Here is a 17,517-nt window from a genome sequence, read left to right as displayed (position 1 = left end):
CCCAAGAGCAAAGAGTGATGGAACTGACATGCTGCTCAAACGGACTGAAACAAGCTGCATCGTGTGTCCTCCGCCATAAAATGCCATTCAAGTGACCCCATAAGCTGACATCTGCCCACATGTTGTACACATTTGGGGCTGAGTTGTCCATTTGTTCCTTTCTGATCTAAATGTAAATATTATACATAAAAACATTTACAAGTACAATTCTCTTTCTTTTTTAGAGGCCGAGGAAAGGCCAGGTTGGCTGGGTACCAGTTGCCGCCTTACTTTTGAGGTTGGCTTTGTGATTCTTTCAACGTGTCTTGGTAAATTACATGCTTTACTTCAAACCAATTAAGTCCCTGTAATTGACATGAAAACTAGTATGCATTTTTTTTTTCTCTCAAGATATAAAACAACTTTTCGAAAACATAATGTAATCCCTGCAAGTTAATAGGGCATTCAATCAGTAATTTTAAATACTGGTTGAGCTCTGTTTTTATTTTATTAAGTCTCTGTACCTTGATAGCTAGTGCTATAGCGCAGGCTACCTGGAATATGATGAAGATAGAGAGGAGTGCAGAGCTGTGCAGTTTCTTAAAGTTGGTTACAAAAAAAAAATCTGTAGAGTTGATGTCGCTGATGTTCTTTTTATCTTTATTCAAAAGTATATTTCCTCATTGATGACAAGCAAGAGAGTTTTACCAAAAATTCAGTTCAAACACTGCTGCTCATTAGGATATTTTATTTTATGTTTACAAGAAAAATTCCACAGCTGACATTCACAATGTTTGTACTAAACTTAATTTGCATTTATTAACATCTTTATATGTTAACCTTATTGACACCATATGTTCAAAGAGGAAAATATGATGTTAACGGACACAAAACGAAGATACTGAACAAAAACTGAGAATTCACAAGAAAGATGGGAGTTCCTCCTCCCTTTTAGCAGCTCATGAAACCACTGTGGCTTTTCTGGGGGGAAATGATGCTATGACAAATCCACTCACTGTTTCTCCATGGAAAAAATAATCATACAACTTCAGAGGAAGATAGCCTGATTGTAATGCTATGCTCTGAGTGCATTCCACTGGGTGGATTGATTTGGAATCCACATTCTGTGGTAGCTAGTTCAAGTGTAGTCTCTGTTTGTTCGCATACAAACCAGTTTAAATAGTCATGGAAGTGATCAGTCAATTCAGCTGAAATTGCTTTACTGTTGAGTGGATAGCTAAACATTGATTAACAAGTAATAAAAGCAACAGAAAACAACAGTTGACTGTTGTTGTGATTGTTTTCCCCCGAGGCATGGTTAGCGAGCTCTATGACTTTCTATAGTAATTGGAATAAAATGCAGTCTTTTCCATAACTTAAAAAGTCCTATATAATCTGGGTCCTGACGACTCCTCTGACCCCACTTCTTTCACAGTTCCCCGTGCTCTTTTCTGTAGAGCTGCATCAATTTCCTAAACAAAACCCATTCTAACTCGGGTTTGCACACTCTCTGCCTTCTTCCTGGAATGCTCTGCTCTCATACATTTTCAGAGCTTGCTCCCTCGCTCTGTTTGGTCCTCAGTTCAGGTGTCACCTTCTCAAATAGGCTTTCCTCCTCAGCTGCCTGTCCACAACAGCACTGTGATCACCCACTACTCTTTGTGTCCCCAATTTGTTATGTCTTAAACTGTTTTCCATGGAACTTATTATTATCTGACATTTATTACATCTTGATTTGCATATTTTATTTTCTTTGTTCCCCCACTAAGAAGAAGGCAAAAGGAAGGAGTCATGTTTCGTTCATGGTATTATTTGTATTGTATTACATTTGTAGTAGATTTACTTCAGTTTTAATAGCTGGGCTTTTGTACATGTGTTATTTACTTCATGATATGGTTTGGCTGTATCCCCACCCAAATCTCGAACTGAATTATAACTCCCATAATTCCCAAGTGTTGTAGGAGGAACCCAGTGGGAGGTGCTGGAAGTATGGGTACAGGTCTTTCCTGTGCTTTCTCATGATAGTGAGTCTCATGGGATCTGATGGTTTTAAAAATGGGAGTTTTCGTGCACAAGCTCTCTTCTCTTGTCTGCCTCCATGTGAGATGTGCCTTTCACCTTCTGCCATGATTGTGAGGCCTCCCCAGCCGCGTGGAACTGTAAGTCCAATAAGCCTCATTGTTTTCTAAAGTGTCCAGTCTTGGGTATGTCTTTATCAGTAGTGTGAAAATGAACTAATACACTTTAATAAACAGTATTCATTTGGTATGAGCTAGAATATTCTGTTGCACAAAAGTACCACCTTCTAAAGCATGGCCAATATATGCTCTTTTCATATATTAATACTATACTTTATTACACTAAATGCATAAGAGATTTAGCTTATACAGCACTGTTATTAGGATATTGCATTTAAAAAACTGTAGTTCATTTCTATTTTTCTTTCTTTTTTTTAGACAGGGTCTCACTCTGTTGCCCAGGCTGGGGTGCAGTGGTGTGATCACAGCTTACTGCAGCCTCAACCTCTCAGGCTCAGGTGATCCTTCCACCTCAGCTTCCTAAGTATCTGGAACCACAGTCACACCATCATGTCCAGCTAGTGTTTTTTTTTTTTTTTTTTTTGTAGAGATGGAGTTTTGTCGTGTTGCCCTGATTGGTTTGAAACTCCTAGGCTCAAGTGGCCTGCCCACCTCAGCCTCCCAACATGCTAGGATTTCAGTGAGCCACTGTGCCTGGTTATAGTTCATTTCTTAATCTGCAAAATGCTTATCAAACATCCAGTGTATGCCATTCATTATACTAGTACTTCAATGCATCTTCAAATGAACTCCTAGAATAGAAACTATTATTACCTGAATTTTACAGAGGAAAAAAAAAAAACAATAAAATGGGAACTGGGATTTGAACCCAAGTCATGGGTACCAGAATCCACACTCTTAACTTCCATACTGTGTGCTTCTTCCTATAATTCAAACTAGGACATGAGAAAAGTGGGAACAAATAGAGGTTACAAAACTGAGAAACGTTTGGATAATGAAGAGCATTGTAAGTCATTCTCCATCTTAGAGTATATCCTAAGAGGAGTGGGCGAGTGGCTTTACTTAGGAAACAGTCATTTTAAAAAAGGCATTGTGGCTACGTTTTGAGAAAATTAGATTAATATAGTAATCTGGGTTACAGATTATTTGAAATTTGACTAAACGAATACTAGCAGAGACTGAGAATATTCAGGAGCTTTTTAGACATAAAATGACCAGAATGTTGCGAGAAGATATCACAAGAATACCTAGGTTCCAGGCTTGGGTGAGTAGATGGAAGAGCACTAGTGTCCAATGGAATGTTCTTTAATGAGAGAAATGCTGTCATTCTGTGTTGCTGAATATGGTGTTACTATCCACAGGTTACTGCTGAGCACTCAAAATGTGGCTAGTGAGATTGAGAAATGGAATTTTAAATTCTACTTATTTTTAATTGATTTAAACCTTAATAGGCACATGTGGCTGGTGGTTACCATATTGAACATCTTAAGACTAAAGATACTGATGAAGACACATAACTAGTATGTTAGAGTTACTTCATGAAGGAGGTAGAAGGATCAGAGACTGTGTTGAGAAACTGATGCATAGGAATCGTTGTAACCTGTCCAGCATTTGTTCCCCTCCTCTTTTTAACTATCTTAGCCTTTATTTTGGTATCTACACCTCCCTTACACAGCCTGTACATGGTAGGTAGCTTGAATTCTATTCCTGGATCCAGGGCTTTAGATATGTGTCTTAGACCTCTGCTAATCAATGCATAGTAGACCAACCATGATACAACGTTCCTAGTTCTGAGGTAGAAATGTGACCCAGTTTGCACTGGTAACAATGAAGGCGGCCTTTTCTGGAGTGTTTTGGGAAAGGGCTTTCCACTCTCCTCCCTGGTATCATGGCACACTGTGTGAATCCCAGAGAAAGATGGGATTCGACACCCAGAAGATGCTTCTGTGGAAAGCAGGGAGCAGACAGGGAAAGAAACTCAGTCCGAGGAGACCGTATCAAGTCACTGAATCAATCCAACCGTAAGCCCATCATATTTATGGGCTTTCCTATTTCATAAACCAATAAATCCCTTTATACTTTAAACCAGCTTGAGTCACCTTTTCTTGCCTGTAATATACAGAGGTTTAGTCCATAGAAAGGATCTGTCTGAATTTACAATTTCAGAGATGCAAAAATTCGGGGAGTTGTGGGTCAATGGAGATAAAAAGACCAAGCATTTGAGAAGCCAGAACTTAAAAGGGGTTGTCCTTGCCATTCATGATGACGGTAGGATTTGGGGTACAGTAGAAGCCATGAATTAGGTAACAAATATTTAGAAAAGGAAGGTATTGGCTGGGATATCAGTGAGATAGTAATGAAATGATGGCAGTTGTTGCTGAATGGCATCTAGCTTTTCTGTCTTCCTTTTTTTTTCTTCCTTCTGCTGTGCATGTTTTCAAAAGTTATTTAAGATGGCTTAAAAAATATACACAGCCTAGCAATATAAAAAAGTGGAAAGAATAATTTTGAAATGGAATATAAAGCTTGGAAGATAAAATGAAGCCAGGGGTAAGGTCAGGACACAAAATACATTCTAGACCATCCAGTGCATGTGCCAGAGCTAGCTACAAATATAGCTCTTAGTTTTCTATTCACTTATGATTTCATCTCTCTATTTTCTCTCTGTATATGAAGATTTCACAAGATCAGGCAGCTAGATCAGTTGAGCTCTTCTTTAATTACTAGTTCCTATTATGTGCCCAAGGTCACAGAACTAGTGCTAAAGTTTGATTTTGGAGACAAGGCTCCAAATTTTCAGCCCTGAAGGCTTCCCACTAGACCACATTGCGTCTTCAACACAGAAAATATTTGTGCTAGACATCCTTTTTCCTGGACTGCAGGGTCACAGGAAAACCAAAGCACTAGTGGAGTATTTTTGTTCGTGACTCTGTACCCTGGTGACTGAGGATGGAAAGGAGTCTGACAGACAGACCAGTCCCCTGAAGGACTCTGTCTGGACAGCCTGACCTAGGAGAGGAAGCATTCCTGCCTAGCAGCTGAGCTCCAGGGAGGCCCAGGCTAAGGCAGCAAATGTTCTACACATCAGGATTAAGGTGGTTTGGCAGAGGCACACAAGGGGAACTGCAACTCGCCAACCCCTGCCAGACCTGGCCACTGTGTGCCCTTAGTGGTTGAAAGATAAACATTGTCTGCATCCTGTCGATGAGCGATCTCTTTGCCCACTGCCTCAGTTCACCTCCCTGCCCCTCCTCAACCTGTCTCAAACTCTAAAACTCTTGTGAAGTCCAATACCCATTTTTCCCGAGAATTTAATATTTAAGTGAGAAAAATATCTCCCTGCAGACTTCTTATTATGTCAAAAACCAAAGCCACCACTTTCCTTCTCATCTATTCATGGACATGCTCTTCCATATGTGAAAGAAAGGAAAGCATCATTGTCAATTCTGAGTTCCCAAGCCGTGTCTGAGATTGTTTTGACGTAGATAAAGAACAAACGTAAGTGCTGCCCTGTTTTCTTCTGGTCATATGAGTCTTCTTTAGGAATTTTTGGGTGGAAAAATGACAGGGATTGAGAGTAGTGACATCCTCCCACATTTTCAGCATATTCTAAAACATCAGTGGGTGATATGGTTTGGCTGTGTCCCCACCCAATCTCATCTTGAATTGTAATCTTCATAATCCCCACATGTTGATGAAAGGACCTAGTAGGAGGTGATTGGATCATGGGGGCAGTTTTCGCCGTGTTGTTCTAATGATAGTGAGTGAGCCTCATGAGATCTAATGGTTTTATAAGCATCTGGCATTTCCCCTGCAGTCACTCCTTCCTGCTGTCTTGTGAAGAAGTTGCCTGTTTCACCTTCTGCCATGATTGTAAGTTTCCCAAGGCCTCCTCAGCCATGCCGAACTGTGAGTCAATTAAACCTCTTTTCTTTCCCAGTCTCAGACAGTTCTTTATAGCAGCATCTGAATACAGTGGGATTCCAATCTTCAGTGAAAGGTGAAGACTTATCCTGCAGATGGAGGCAAATGTGCTCCTACCACAAACTTTCATGTGACATTTTGAGGAGTCATGAGTCCCTTGAGAAACTCATGCATACATCACCAAAAGGACCATGGACTCCGAACGAAGAATTTCAGTTCTATGTGGCTATTTTGGGTAGCTTGGGCAGTATCAACTAGAAGGTTCTAAGAATGGACTGTTTTTGTGTGTGTGTTTTTTGTTTTTTAAATCAAAAACAAAAACAAAAACAAAAAAACACTCATCTCTGAACTGTCTAGACCCTGGGTCTATGTCCTGGTGTTATCACTTACAAGCTGAGAGACTTTGGGCCTATCACTTTGCATCAGTTTCCTTGGTGTAAATGGAATAATGGGATACCAATATCTTCACTGCCCATCTTAAAGAATGTGAGGAGCAAATGAGAAATATATCAAATTTTCTGTATAATCTGGAAAGACCAAAATCTGAATAACAGGAGGCAAAATCTGAGTTAATTAATGTGTGAAGTTTATTCATGGCATTCATTTCTTTTTCTTTCTCCTTCCCTTCCCTTCCCTTTCCTTTCCTTCCCTTCCCTTCCTTTTCTTTTTTGAGATGGAGTCTCGTTTTATCACTCAGGCTGGAGTGCAATGGCACGATCTCGGCTCACTGCAACCTCCGCCTCCTGGGTTCAAGCAATTCTCCTGCCCCAGCCTCCCAAGTAGCTGGGATTACAGGTACCCACTACCACGTCCAGCTAATTTTTGCATTTTTAGAAGAGATGGGGTTTCACCATATTGGTCGGGTTGGTCTGAAACTCTTGACCTCAGGTGATCTGCCCGCCTCGGCCTCCCAAAGTGCTGGGATTACAGGCGTGAGCCCCTGTGCCCAGCCCATGGCATGCGTTTCTTACACTTGCCACATCCCGTCTTCCTCGAGTCCAGGACCAAATGCTGGTCTCCTGTTTCCTTCTAGCCAGGTCAGCTTCCTGTGCCTGTGCCAAGCTTTGGATCCTCCTTGCCAGTTTCTTCCATCTTTATTGTAGGTGTCCTGAATCTGTTACTATGAAATTGCACTAACAAGAGGCCTTTTGAAGCTCAAAATCATGAAAGGTTTGTTAATGGTGAGATGATGAGGTTAAACATTAACAACTGATTATTTATAAAGGACAAATGTTGGTGTTAGGTGTAGCAATTGAAAATCTTCTATCCCCTCCCTCCTGACCTATGCAAACAAATACACACAATGAAATAAAGTGGATCTTCTTGAACTAGGTAAGGCAGCAGATACTTTTTTATTCCTGCTTCAAGTTACTGCTCATAAGTATAGACCTGGTTCACAAACACAAAGCTACCGTCTCCATCACACAGGGACCTTTTATTAACGACCATTGTTTTATGACTTCCTACAACAACAAAATGCTCCTCCCTCTGTCTTTAAAATGGGTGTTACTCGATGCATTTTTAAAGTAAAATCATAAATGATAGTCATTATTATTATTAAATAGGAATGGCAATGATTTACATGCATGTCTTGAACATAGAGCCCTTCATAACCATTATTCTGCACATCACCATGTTAGATGTGGTAGGGTACAGTGGTAGACCTGATGTGCTTTCGCTCAGTGAAGAGGAGCCAACCCGACCCAAGGAAGAGGCTCCATCCACTTTTATTGGAGCTGAGGAGTTGGGAACCCCGACAAACCAAGGTCCTTACATTACCAAGGTGAAAACTGCCTCTATTGGGAGTGATTTTTGTGATCCACAAAGCAAGCACGGAAGTGATCAGAGGAATTCTGCGATTTCACATCTAGACAGAATGTGTCCAAGGAAACCATTGCCCTCCTCCAATTAATCTGGGTATGCTTGGCAAATTTCCTCTCCTCTCCTCTCCCCTCCCCTCCCCTTCCCTCCCCTCCCTCCCTTCTTTCCTTCCTTCCTTCCTTCTTTCCCCATCACTGTAAGGACATAAGAAGTTTGTTTTACTCTGTGACAAAAATCCATAATCTTTAGGGCATTATTTAATGAGTAGGTCTAGTCTATTTTTATATCCCACCTAACACTCTGTGGCTCAGTTCTTATTTGTATCCTAGGTGAGGAACTAAAGTGCCCATGAAAGGAAAGATACTAAAATGGGCCCACATTAGGTATTCTTAACAATTTGATCTTGCTTGAGAACTCAGCAGCCCTCCCTGATCTGCGTCCTTGAGCACCTACAGACCTCAGCTCTGTTGCAGCAAATGGAGACATGAGGGCAAAGATGTTGCTTTATCAATGTCATCATGGGTTGTGCCTTGCCACTTGTACAGACATTCACTCCTATTCCTCACTGCAGAAAGTGTACTAAATCTTTAACAGCCTGAACTGAAGGATCCAAAGTTTGAGAGCAGAACATTATCACTTTTTTTTCCTCATGCAATAGTAAGGAGAAAAAATACTTTGTGTTGTAAAAGTGGAGAAATCTGAGGATCTCCATTTAAGTGTTTTCCTCTTTTCCTTTGGAGCCCCCATCTCTTCCTCCATGGGCAGCAGTAATGCCACGATGATGGGGCCAAAAATATTTAAAAACATTTTAAAGTTACCACTGAAAGGAGAAAACGGTACATTTACATTCATCTTTCTCCACTTAATGGCATTACCAGAGATGCCTCGTCCCGCTTGAGCCATAAATTGAGACATCACTCAACAGTTGTCCTGGCAAATTTCCCCCAAAAAGGCCACTTATGAAGTGACTAATCACATTGGAGCCTAATTTACTGAACATTTAAGGCCATTCAGGTGGGGGGATTAGAAGACTGTGAACCTGGGATATGATCCATTATGTCCCCAGACTGAGAACTCATCCTTGCATCCTCTCCACGGAGACGGGGCCACTTTTCCTCTCCCATCAAACTACAGAAATCACTGCCTAGTTGGGCAAAGCTACCATAGTACTAGCTTTCGGCTAAAACATGTAAAAGCCCTGGTCTTTCTGGTCTGGAATGGACATTAACTTCTCCCTGGGCAGATTTAGAAAACGCGAAGGTATATTCAAGGTCAGAGAGGAAATGAAGATTATAAGTGTAATGTAATAGTCATTTTCTCCGAATTTGGATAACCTACTGACTTAAATCAGAGAGACCTTAGGTCTAAACTCTACACGAAGCCTCCTCGTGTTTCAGAGCTCACCTCCCTCTGCGTACTTTCTGCTGCTGGAAAGGAGCTTCGTTATAGGGAAAACTATTAACATTCGTGTTCCTCTGGAAGTTTATGGCATAAAGTAATGGGCCTGACCCTCTTTGGAAGAGCGGAGCAGATGACTGACTGCCTTTCTGGCGAGGTGTGGATGTCACCTCCATCTTCTCATGTATCAAGTAGTAATGCAAGGCTGGCAATCTACTATACATTTGCTATCCTCTTCCACGTGCCAACTTGTTCTCTTCTCTGGTGCTGTTTCTGGTCACATGGCAGCTATGCAGTAACCCAGATCTAATTTTAGAGAGGTAGGTATGCTTATTCAATGTTTATGCACATAGCCGCTTTTTATCCATTGCAAAACTCTTTGCAATACCAATCTTGAACCGGAAAATACCCACTAACCACTCTAGACTTAAAGTGATATAAAATAAGAGAAATTTGAAGGGAACATCTCCTAATAGTCATGATTTTCACTTGATATGTACTTGAGATTGAACTTACTGGAGCACTAGAAAATTAATATCACAAGGTGACTCAGCAAATCTATGGCACCATCTCTTTAGTAACGGACTGCTCTTTAATTTCTTGCCCCTGGATATTCAGTTTGAGTTGAGGAAGAGTGCAGCATGTTCTGTGAGTGAATTCCAGTTACAGAGAAGGGAGAAAAGAAGTGGGGGGCAAAGGGGAGGGAACAGCTAATGAGCCAGAGCATCTATGAGTATAAAGTCACGTACTTGAATGTTCTGCTGCCAGGAAGAATTAAAAAATACAGATGCTTTTATGCAGAAGTGACCACATTATGCAAGACAACATAACAAAACTCCTGTGCTCGTATTAAAAGGTTCTTTGAATGTGAAGTTCCTTCAAAATGACTAATGCCAAACAAAGGAAATTCTTAACTGTTTCTAAGGAATTCAATTGGTAGTCAGAGCATCATGGCCCCTGCTTGCCTCCCTCGATTAAAATTCTCAATCCAGTTTTTTTAAAGGCATTTCCAAAAACCAAGAAAACTCATCACAAAGTTTTCAACCCTATATGAAATTCAAAAAGAGGACTGTAGTAATGATAAAAGTTAAAGTTTGTATTAAATCCCTGAATATGGGATAGAATCAGACAAACGCATATAGGAGTTAATAGTTGTATTTGTGATGAGCAGTAGGGAGAAAGGAGCATTTAACTCTATCTTAAGCCATTTTATTTTATTCAGCAAAAACAGTTGTGAAGTATGGGATCATGAATAAATTCCCATGAAGCTTAGAATCTAAAAAAAAGGCACAGATGTCTGCCAGAAACTATAAGGTTGACAAAGGAAGATTTCTACTGTGAAAGCACAGAAAGGAGAGTGCTTAGAGGATCAATTGCTGACATTTTACTTTGTGCCATGTCCATACATTCAACACAAAACTGATTTATCAAATGTCAGCAAATAAAATGCTTGTTGACTGACTCTATTGAAGGCACTTCTAACAGTCATGCAACTGGTCACTAGGCTGTTCAGATCAGAGCATGGGCTCTTCTTGTTGCTCTGGTTTAAATCTGGGCTTTGCCACTTACTAATTTTATGACCACAGACTATTGATTTTAGGTCTTTCTTCTTCAGTTTTCTCAGCCCTAAAACGGGGATGACAACAGTACCTATCCACAAGGTTGTTCTGATGATTAAGTCAGTTTGTAGATGCAAATTGCTTGGAACAAACAAGTGTTCAGTGTATTAGATATCATCATCAATATTAGCACATCAACATATATATAATCAATCATTTTTGCTTTGAATATACAAAAGAACAGCAACAAGAACCAAAACCAACATAAAACTCTGTTGAGATTCTAATGGTTGATTCTGAATATTGTCCACTCTGAGTAAGGTCTTGTGAATACATACAGATAAAATATGAGTGTTCTGCTTAGTGATAATGAATACGAACAAAATGATGTATGAGCCCCAGGAAGTCAAGAACACATCAATGTTAGATTTGCTCTTGTGTAAAGGATAGACCAGCAGCTGCATTAGGAAAAAGATCTCTTCTCTCCCTTCCATCTTTCTTCCTACATGTCTCCTCTCTTTGTTCTACTCCCTGCCCCTTCTTTTGTTCTCCTTATCGTCTCAGTGAGGGATTTCAGGACATGCATCCAAGAAGTTATAGTAAGCTTCTATACAGCTTTTTTTTTTTTCAAACAAAAAAAATACCATGTAGACTGATAAAAGCTAAGTACAATGTTGATACAGTTTCGATGTTTGTCCCTTTCAAATCTCATGTTGAAATGAAATCCCCAGTGTTGGAGATGGGGCCTAGTGGGAGGTGTTTTGCTCATGGATGCAGAGCTCTCATGAATGACCTGGTGCTGTCCTCACAATTGTCAATGAATTATTGCGAGATCTGGGTGTTTAAATGTATGGCACCTTTCCCTCTTCTCTCTTGCCTCTGCTGTCACCATGTAATGTGCCTGCTCCCCCATCACCTTCCGCCATGATTGTAAGGTTCCTGAAGACTTCACCAGAAGGAGATGCTGGAACCACACTGGTACAGCCTGCAGAATCACAAGTCAATTAAATCTCTTTTCTTTATAAATTATCCATCCTCAGGTACTTCTTTATAGAGATACACAAATGGCCTAACACAGAAAATGTTCGTCTAGGGTGATCATGACAATGGGAGTAGGGTGAAGACAGAGCAGAATTTGTAGTAGAGGTGATGTTTGGGCTAAGTCTTAAAAATGAGGACGGATTGAGTCTTTGATGAAAATGGTGCAGAAAAGAGAATTTAAATAGACAACCACCATTGTCAAGTAAGTTGATATCTATTCAAACATCAAACTCTGTTCATGTATGATAATGCAGCTTCATCTTATCACTCTTGACAAGTAGATAAAGACTTCAATCACTCTAGATAACTAAGATTGAAGAGATGACACAGTGTCAATCTCAAATTTTATTTCAAAGAGGAATAATATGAGAAAATACTCCTTGGGAATGTCAAGGCAAACAGGAGTGCAACATATTCCTCTGTTTCCTCTGCCATCAATTCTCAACTTCATCTTTGTATTTTATCTACATAAAGGCTTTTCTTTCATAAAGGGTAATGGTCTCAATTGGAGATTTATAAGCTGGAAAGAGTTAGGTTCCCTCCAAACCAGACACGAGGAGTTGAAGTATTGAGGGCGGATTGAGTTTAAGTGCTTTTAGTGTTTATTTGAGTAAAATAGGTCCACTTTTCGTGCGTTTACCTAATGGTATTTCAGAGAAGGAGTAGAAAGTTTATAGCAGAGAGAAATCTTACTTATTGAGGGATTTGTGTGACAGGCAGTCACTGAATCAGACAAAATAAATTAACAAAAATTTAATTAGCTTGTATCGTTCTTGTCAAAACTGACAACTAAAACATGGAGAAAAGATCATGTTTTCTCCAGAGAATGTTTTAATTTTTTTCTTCATCTGAAGAAAAACTTTGCTTATACAACTATTTATAGAATTTACATGAACTGCTGTTTCCTACATTTCAGGAAGGTCCAAGGGTTAAGTCACAAATGATCAGGGGACTTTCTTCCCACTCCCCACCCAGGATCTATAGAACTGTTTGTCTACCTCTATATATTTTTAGCTGTCCAGTCTGCTATCTGACCCAGTCTCTCTTTTATGGAGTTTCTGAATAATAACAGAAGGACTCTCGCCTAAGTCAAGCTGTATTTGCCAAGTCAGTAGTTATCACAACTTTCGCTTTCTTGCTGGTACAGTGGGTCCACCAGATGGTGTAGGCAAAATGATTCCAAGCAAGTCATTACAATCTACCAGCCACTTGACTTGGGGGGCTTTCCCAATCCTTGGGGTCACCCAGGGAAATTGCTGCCTTCCCTGCCCTGTCCCCTATCTCAGGACTGCTACAGTATGAGGAGACCTTAGGGGCGTCTACAGGAACTGGAACTGTGAACGTCCATAGGTGCTGATAGCATCACTGCTTGCCTTATGAAGACCCTCTTTAAAGGCTGTGCCTCTCTCACAGACTGAGTTTCAGAGACCAAGTTTCTACCTCCAGGAGAACGATCCCAGCAGCAGTAGCAGTGGCATCACAGTCACCCCTAGAAACTGCCCAGCTGCTTCATTGTCTCCACCTGTACCCCTACAGGGAATAGGTTGTGTGTAGCCTAACACCACCGCCCCCTCTGCTCTCCCAGAGATCCTATCTCTACTTCTCCACCAGTCCTTACGTAAAGCACCCTCTTCCCCTCTCTTTCGTGTTCTTTGTTTCCAACAGAGGAATTGATGTAGCTTGGTGAATGGCAATAGACCTAATTGCAGCAGGGGCAGTTATTTCTTTGCCAAAAGTAATGAGGACATCCTAGATCCTCCAGTGGGATTTAAAAATTCCATTTTCCTCTAAGAAAATTACACATGATAGTTCTTACACCTTTAAGTTATTTATTTATCTTTTGAGACAGGGTCCCACTCTGTCACCCAGGCTATAGTGCAGCAGTGCAATCTCAACCCACCACAGCCTTGACCTCCTGGGCTCAGGCGATCTTCCAGCCTCAGCCTCAAGACTAGCTGGGACTATAGGCATGCACCATCACATCTGGCTAATTTTGTTCTATTTTGTATAGAAACTTGGTTTTGCCATGTTGCCAAGGCTGGTCTCAAACTCCTGGCCTCAAGGGATCCACCCACCTCATCCTCCCAAAGTGCTGGGGTTACAGGCATGAGCCACCACTCCCCACCATTCTTACGCTTTTAATCTTACCATATTAGCAAACATTTGTAACTAGTCTGGAAGTTATCCTTTGAAACAGAATACATGGATACGTTCAAAGGTTTATTCCCACAGAGACAAACCCATGTTGAGTAAAGCATGCTAAAATAGTTCTCCAGACTCCTAAGTACAGGATGCAGGTGAGGGTGGCTATTTGGCTTAAGAAAAATCACAATCGTAATGATTATCATTTGCTAAGTGCTTGCAGAGTATTAGGCATTTGCTAAGTGTTTTACATACAGCAACCTTTGAAGTTGATTTCTATTATTATTTTTATTTCACAGCTGTTTCATAGGAACAGGAGCTTAGAGGTATTAAATAGCTTGCCCCCCAAAAACACAGTTAGAAAGTGGTAGAAGTTGAATACTTCTACCTCCTATCCTACCTCCCTCCCAGCTCCTGTTTGAGTTGATGGCATATAATTTCATTTTCATCTAGAGGTGAGACACTTAGAAAGAACCTCATTGGTTAGATTACCCCATCCTTTACAGGATAAAAAATATCACACTCTTTATAATCACTCTATAATCAATGATTCTCTACTGGAGGTGAGACTGTACCCCCATCTCAGTGGACATCTGGCAATGTCTGGAGGCATTTTTGGTTACTATAAATGCAGTAACAGTGCAACTGGCATCTACCAGATAGAGGCCATATCTGCTGTTAAACATTCTGCAATGCACGGAGCAGTTCCCACAACAAAGAATCATCTGGTAGAAATGTCGGCAGTGACGAGATTTTGAAACCTTGGTATAAGTGAAAGTCATACATGGTATTTAAGGCATATTACCTAGAAAACAATTCAGGTTTAAAGTGAATTATTTATTATGCTACTTAGTATACTAGATTCATCACGAATATAAAGCTTATTTTATGTGTGTGTGTTTTTTTAATTCTGTGTATAGCTTGATCCCAACATATCCATTAGTTAGTTTTGTTTTCCAAGAGATACCGTTAACTCTTCAGGGAAGGACCCCGACATTCTATTTGTTTGTGCTCACCATAAGTTTAACAGAATCTTGATCAATAATCAGTAGTTCTGATTAGAAACAAAACTTATTTGTAAGCAGAGGTGAAGCACCCATGTCATGTGAAATGTCAAGGGGATTTTGAAAACTGTGCCTTTGGCAAATACCCTTGAGCCGTAACAAAACATCTGATATGGTTTGGCTGTGTTCCCACTCAAATCTCATTTTGAATTGTAGCTCCCATAATTCCCATGTGTTGTGGGAGGGACCTGAGGGGAGATAATTGAATCATGGGGAGGGTTTCCCCTTATACCGTTCTCGTGGTAGTGAATAAATCTCACAAGATCTGACGGTTTTATAAAGGACATCCCTTTTTGCTTGGTTCTCAGTCTGTCTTGTCTGCCACCATTTATGATGTGCCTTTCACCTTCCATCGTGACTGTGGAAGTGCAAGTCAATTAAACCTCTTTTTCTTTTTCAGTCTCAGGTATGTCTCGATCAGCAGCATGAGAACGGGCTAATACAGCATCTTACTTACCTAGGTGATGGTAGGCTATAAGGTGGGAAGCAGATAATGTTTTAACAGAATGTCCTAGAGACATCAAGAGTGTTACATACTTCTTAAGGAAGAAATGATCACTTTATACACAGGAGTAATCATCTTCAGCCTAGCAATGCACCTAGAATATGTCATTTCTCTGACAAAAATGATATATGCTGTCTTTTACTTTCTCTTCTTTCACTGCTTTTTTCTTCTTTCTTCCCTTTATGGAGTAATAGTGAGCACACGTTTACTTAGCAATTAGGACTTCATGGCAAAACTTTCAAAGCTGTGCTGGGCAGAGAGTCAAAACCTACATTTGGGGATGAGGTTTTAGGGCCCACAATGAAAAGCGGTCTGTATAGTTTTCCCCTCTCCCTCACTGGGTGGCTTTAATGCCATTTCTAGAAACAAAAGGATGACTATGAGGGATTAGCTGGAGGAACAGGACTGGGAGAATTTTGCTTCTGGATTTTATTAGAATTTCCATTATTTTTGATCACTCAGCATTCCATTATTTAGAGACACCCCCCCACCCTTGGGTGGTGATTGTATGGAAAACAGTAGCAAATGCCAAATAAACTCAAAACCCTGAGTGTATTTCTAGATGGTGATGGCTGCTTCCAGGATTTTTTTATTCCATTTTCATCTTCCTTTTCACCTTGGACAAGAGAAGAAAGTGGGTCCTTATATTTTTGTTTTTCTTTGTCAATGGCTTGACTCCCTTACTGACTCATGTGTGTTTTATCTACTGTGTAGATTAGCTGCAGTTGATGTTTAATACAAAATTGTTTTTGTTTATTGAAAAAATCTGACGTTATCATTCAAAAGTAATGTGTTCTTGAAATGCAAACTAAGTCTGAAGTAGGCCTATATGGTCAACCTCTAGACAACATTTCAAAGTGAGTTAAATTCCATTTGGTATTCCTTTTTCATGACTGCTACTTTATTCCAGAGGTCTTTGTTGCCAGCAAGATCTGGAGCTACAAAACAATCATTGAGTTCACATTCCTAATTAATGTGAAGAAATGGCAGTCTAGACTTATCTAAAGATACAGAAGCTAGCAGTAGGACTGAGACTCAATTTCCAGTTCAGAGCTATTGAAGTAGAAAGGTGATGACTAGCTCTTAGGGATGCACTTAAAAATATTCATTTATTAGTTACAAAGTTCTTCCAAGTCTAAGAAACTGTGACTCTAAGAAATGACTTCTGCCCCTTTCTCCTCTGCAAGGTTTATGCATCCTGATTGGTCAGCTCTTAGCTACTGTCATGCAGAAAAACAACAGTTCATAGAAATCCATTTTTTTTTTTTATCATATGTGCCTGAGCACATCTACTTCATTCACCTACTGCTAACTCCATTTGTATTTTGCAAGAAGAAATAGGGGTAAAGCAATGAACAAAACGGGCAGAAATCCTGGACTTGAGGAAGCTTAGATGTTTAGCTCATTTAAAAAAAGATAATTCCTTAACGCCATCAAATCTGGAGCCCACATGATAGCCTCTATAGTGGGGTAAATTTTAGGCATAGACAGAAAATACAGATTTTTAGGATTGGTATATTAGCTTCCCAGGACCACTAACAGGCACAAACTGGGTGATTTTACCACTAGCTTTGGAACTCCAGGGGCTACCTGGTCCACCCCAGGAGCAGAACAGAGAAGGGGTAACACCATATGGACCTGTTAAGCCGTTATGGAGTGCTATTCCTGAGCCTGAAGAATACATACTCAGGAAGAGGTATCAACTATCAAATATATATATATATGTATATCATTATGTGTATATATATATATGTATATCATTATGTGTATATATATGTATATCATTATGTGTGTGTATATATATATATATATGTATATCATTATGTGTATATATATCTGCAAACCATTATATGAGTTCTAACACCAAATAGAAAAGGCTTGGTTTTCATTATACCAATCAGAGTAATCAATCTGTGGCAGGTTAACTTTTCATCTCCTGGAGAACTTTCAAAAAGAAGATAAGCAGTATTCATCCCTGGTAGTTCAACTTTCTGAAGGCAAGAACTGAAATAGACACTCATTAAAAAGAGGGAGGAATAAGGGTG

Source organism: Rhinopithecus roxellana, chromosome 19 (genome assembly GCF_007565055.1).
Source record: "Rhinopithecus roxellana isolate Shanxi Qingling chromosome 19, ASM756505v1, whole genome shotgun sequence".
NCBI classification, from domain to species: Eukaryota; Metazoa; Chordata; class Mammalia; order Primates; family Cercopithecidae; genus Rhinopithecus; species Rhinopithecus roxellana.
The sequence above is the reverse complement of the archived record's forward strand: the minus strand, read 5'-3'. Positions refer to the sequence as shown.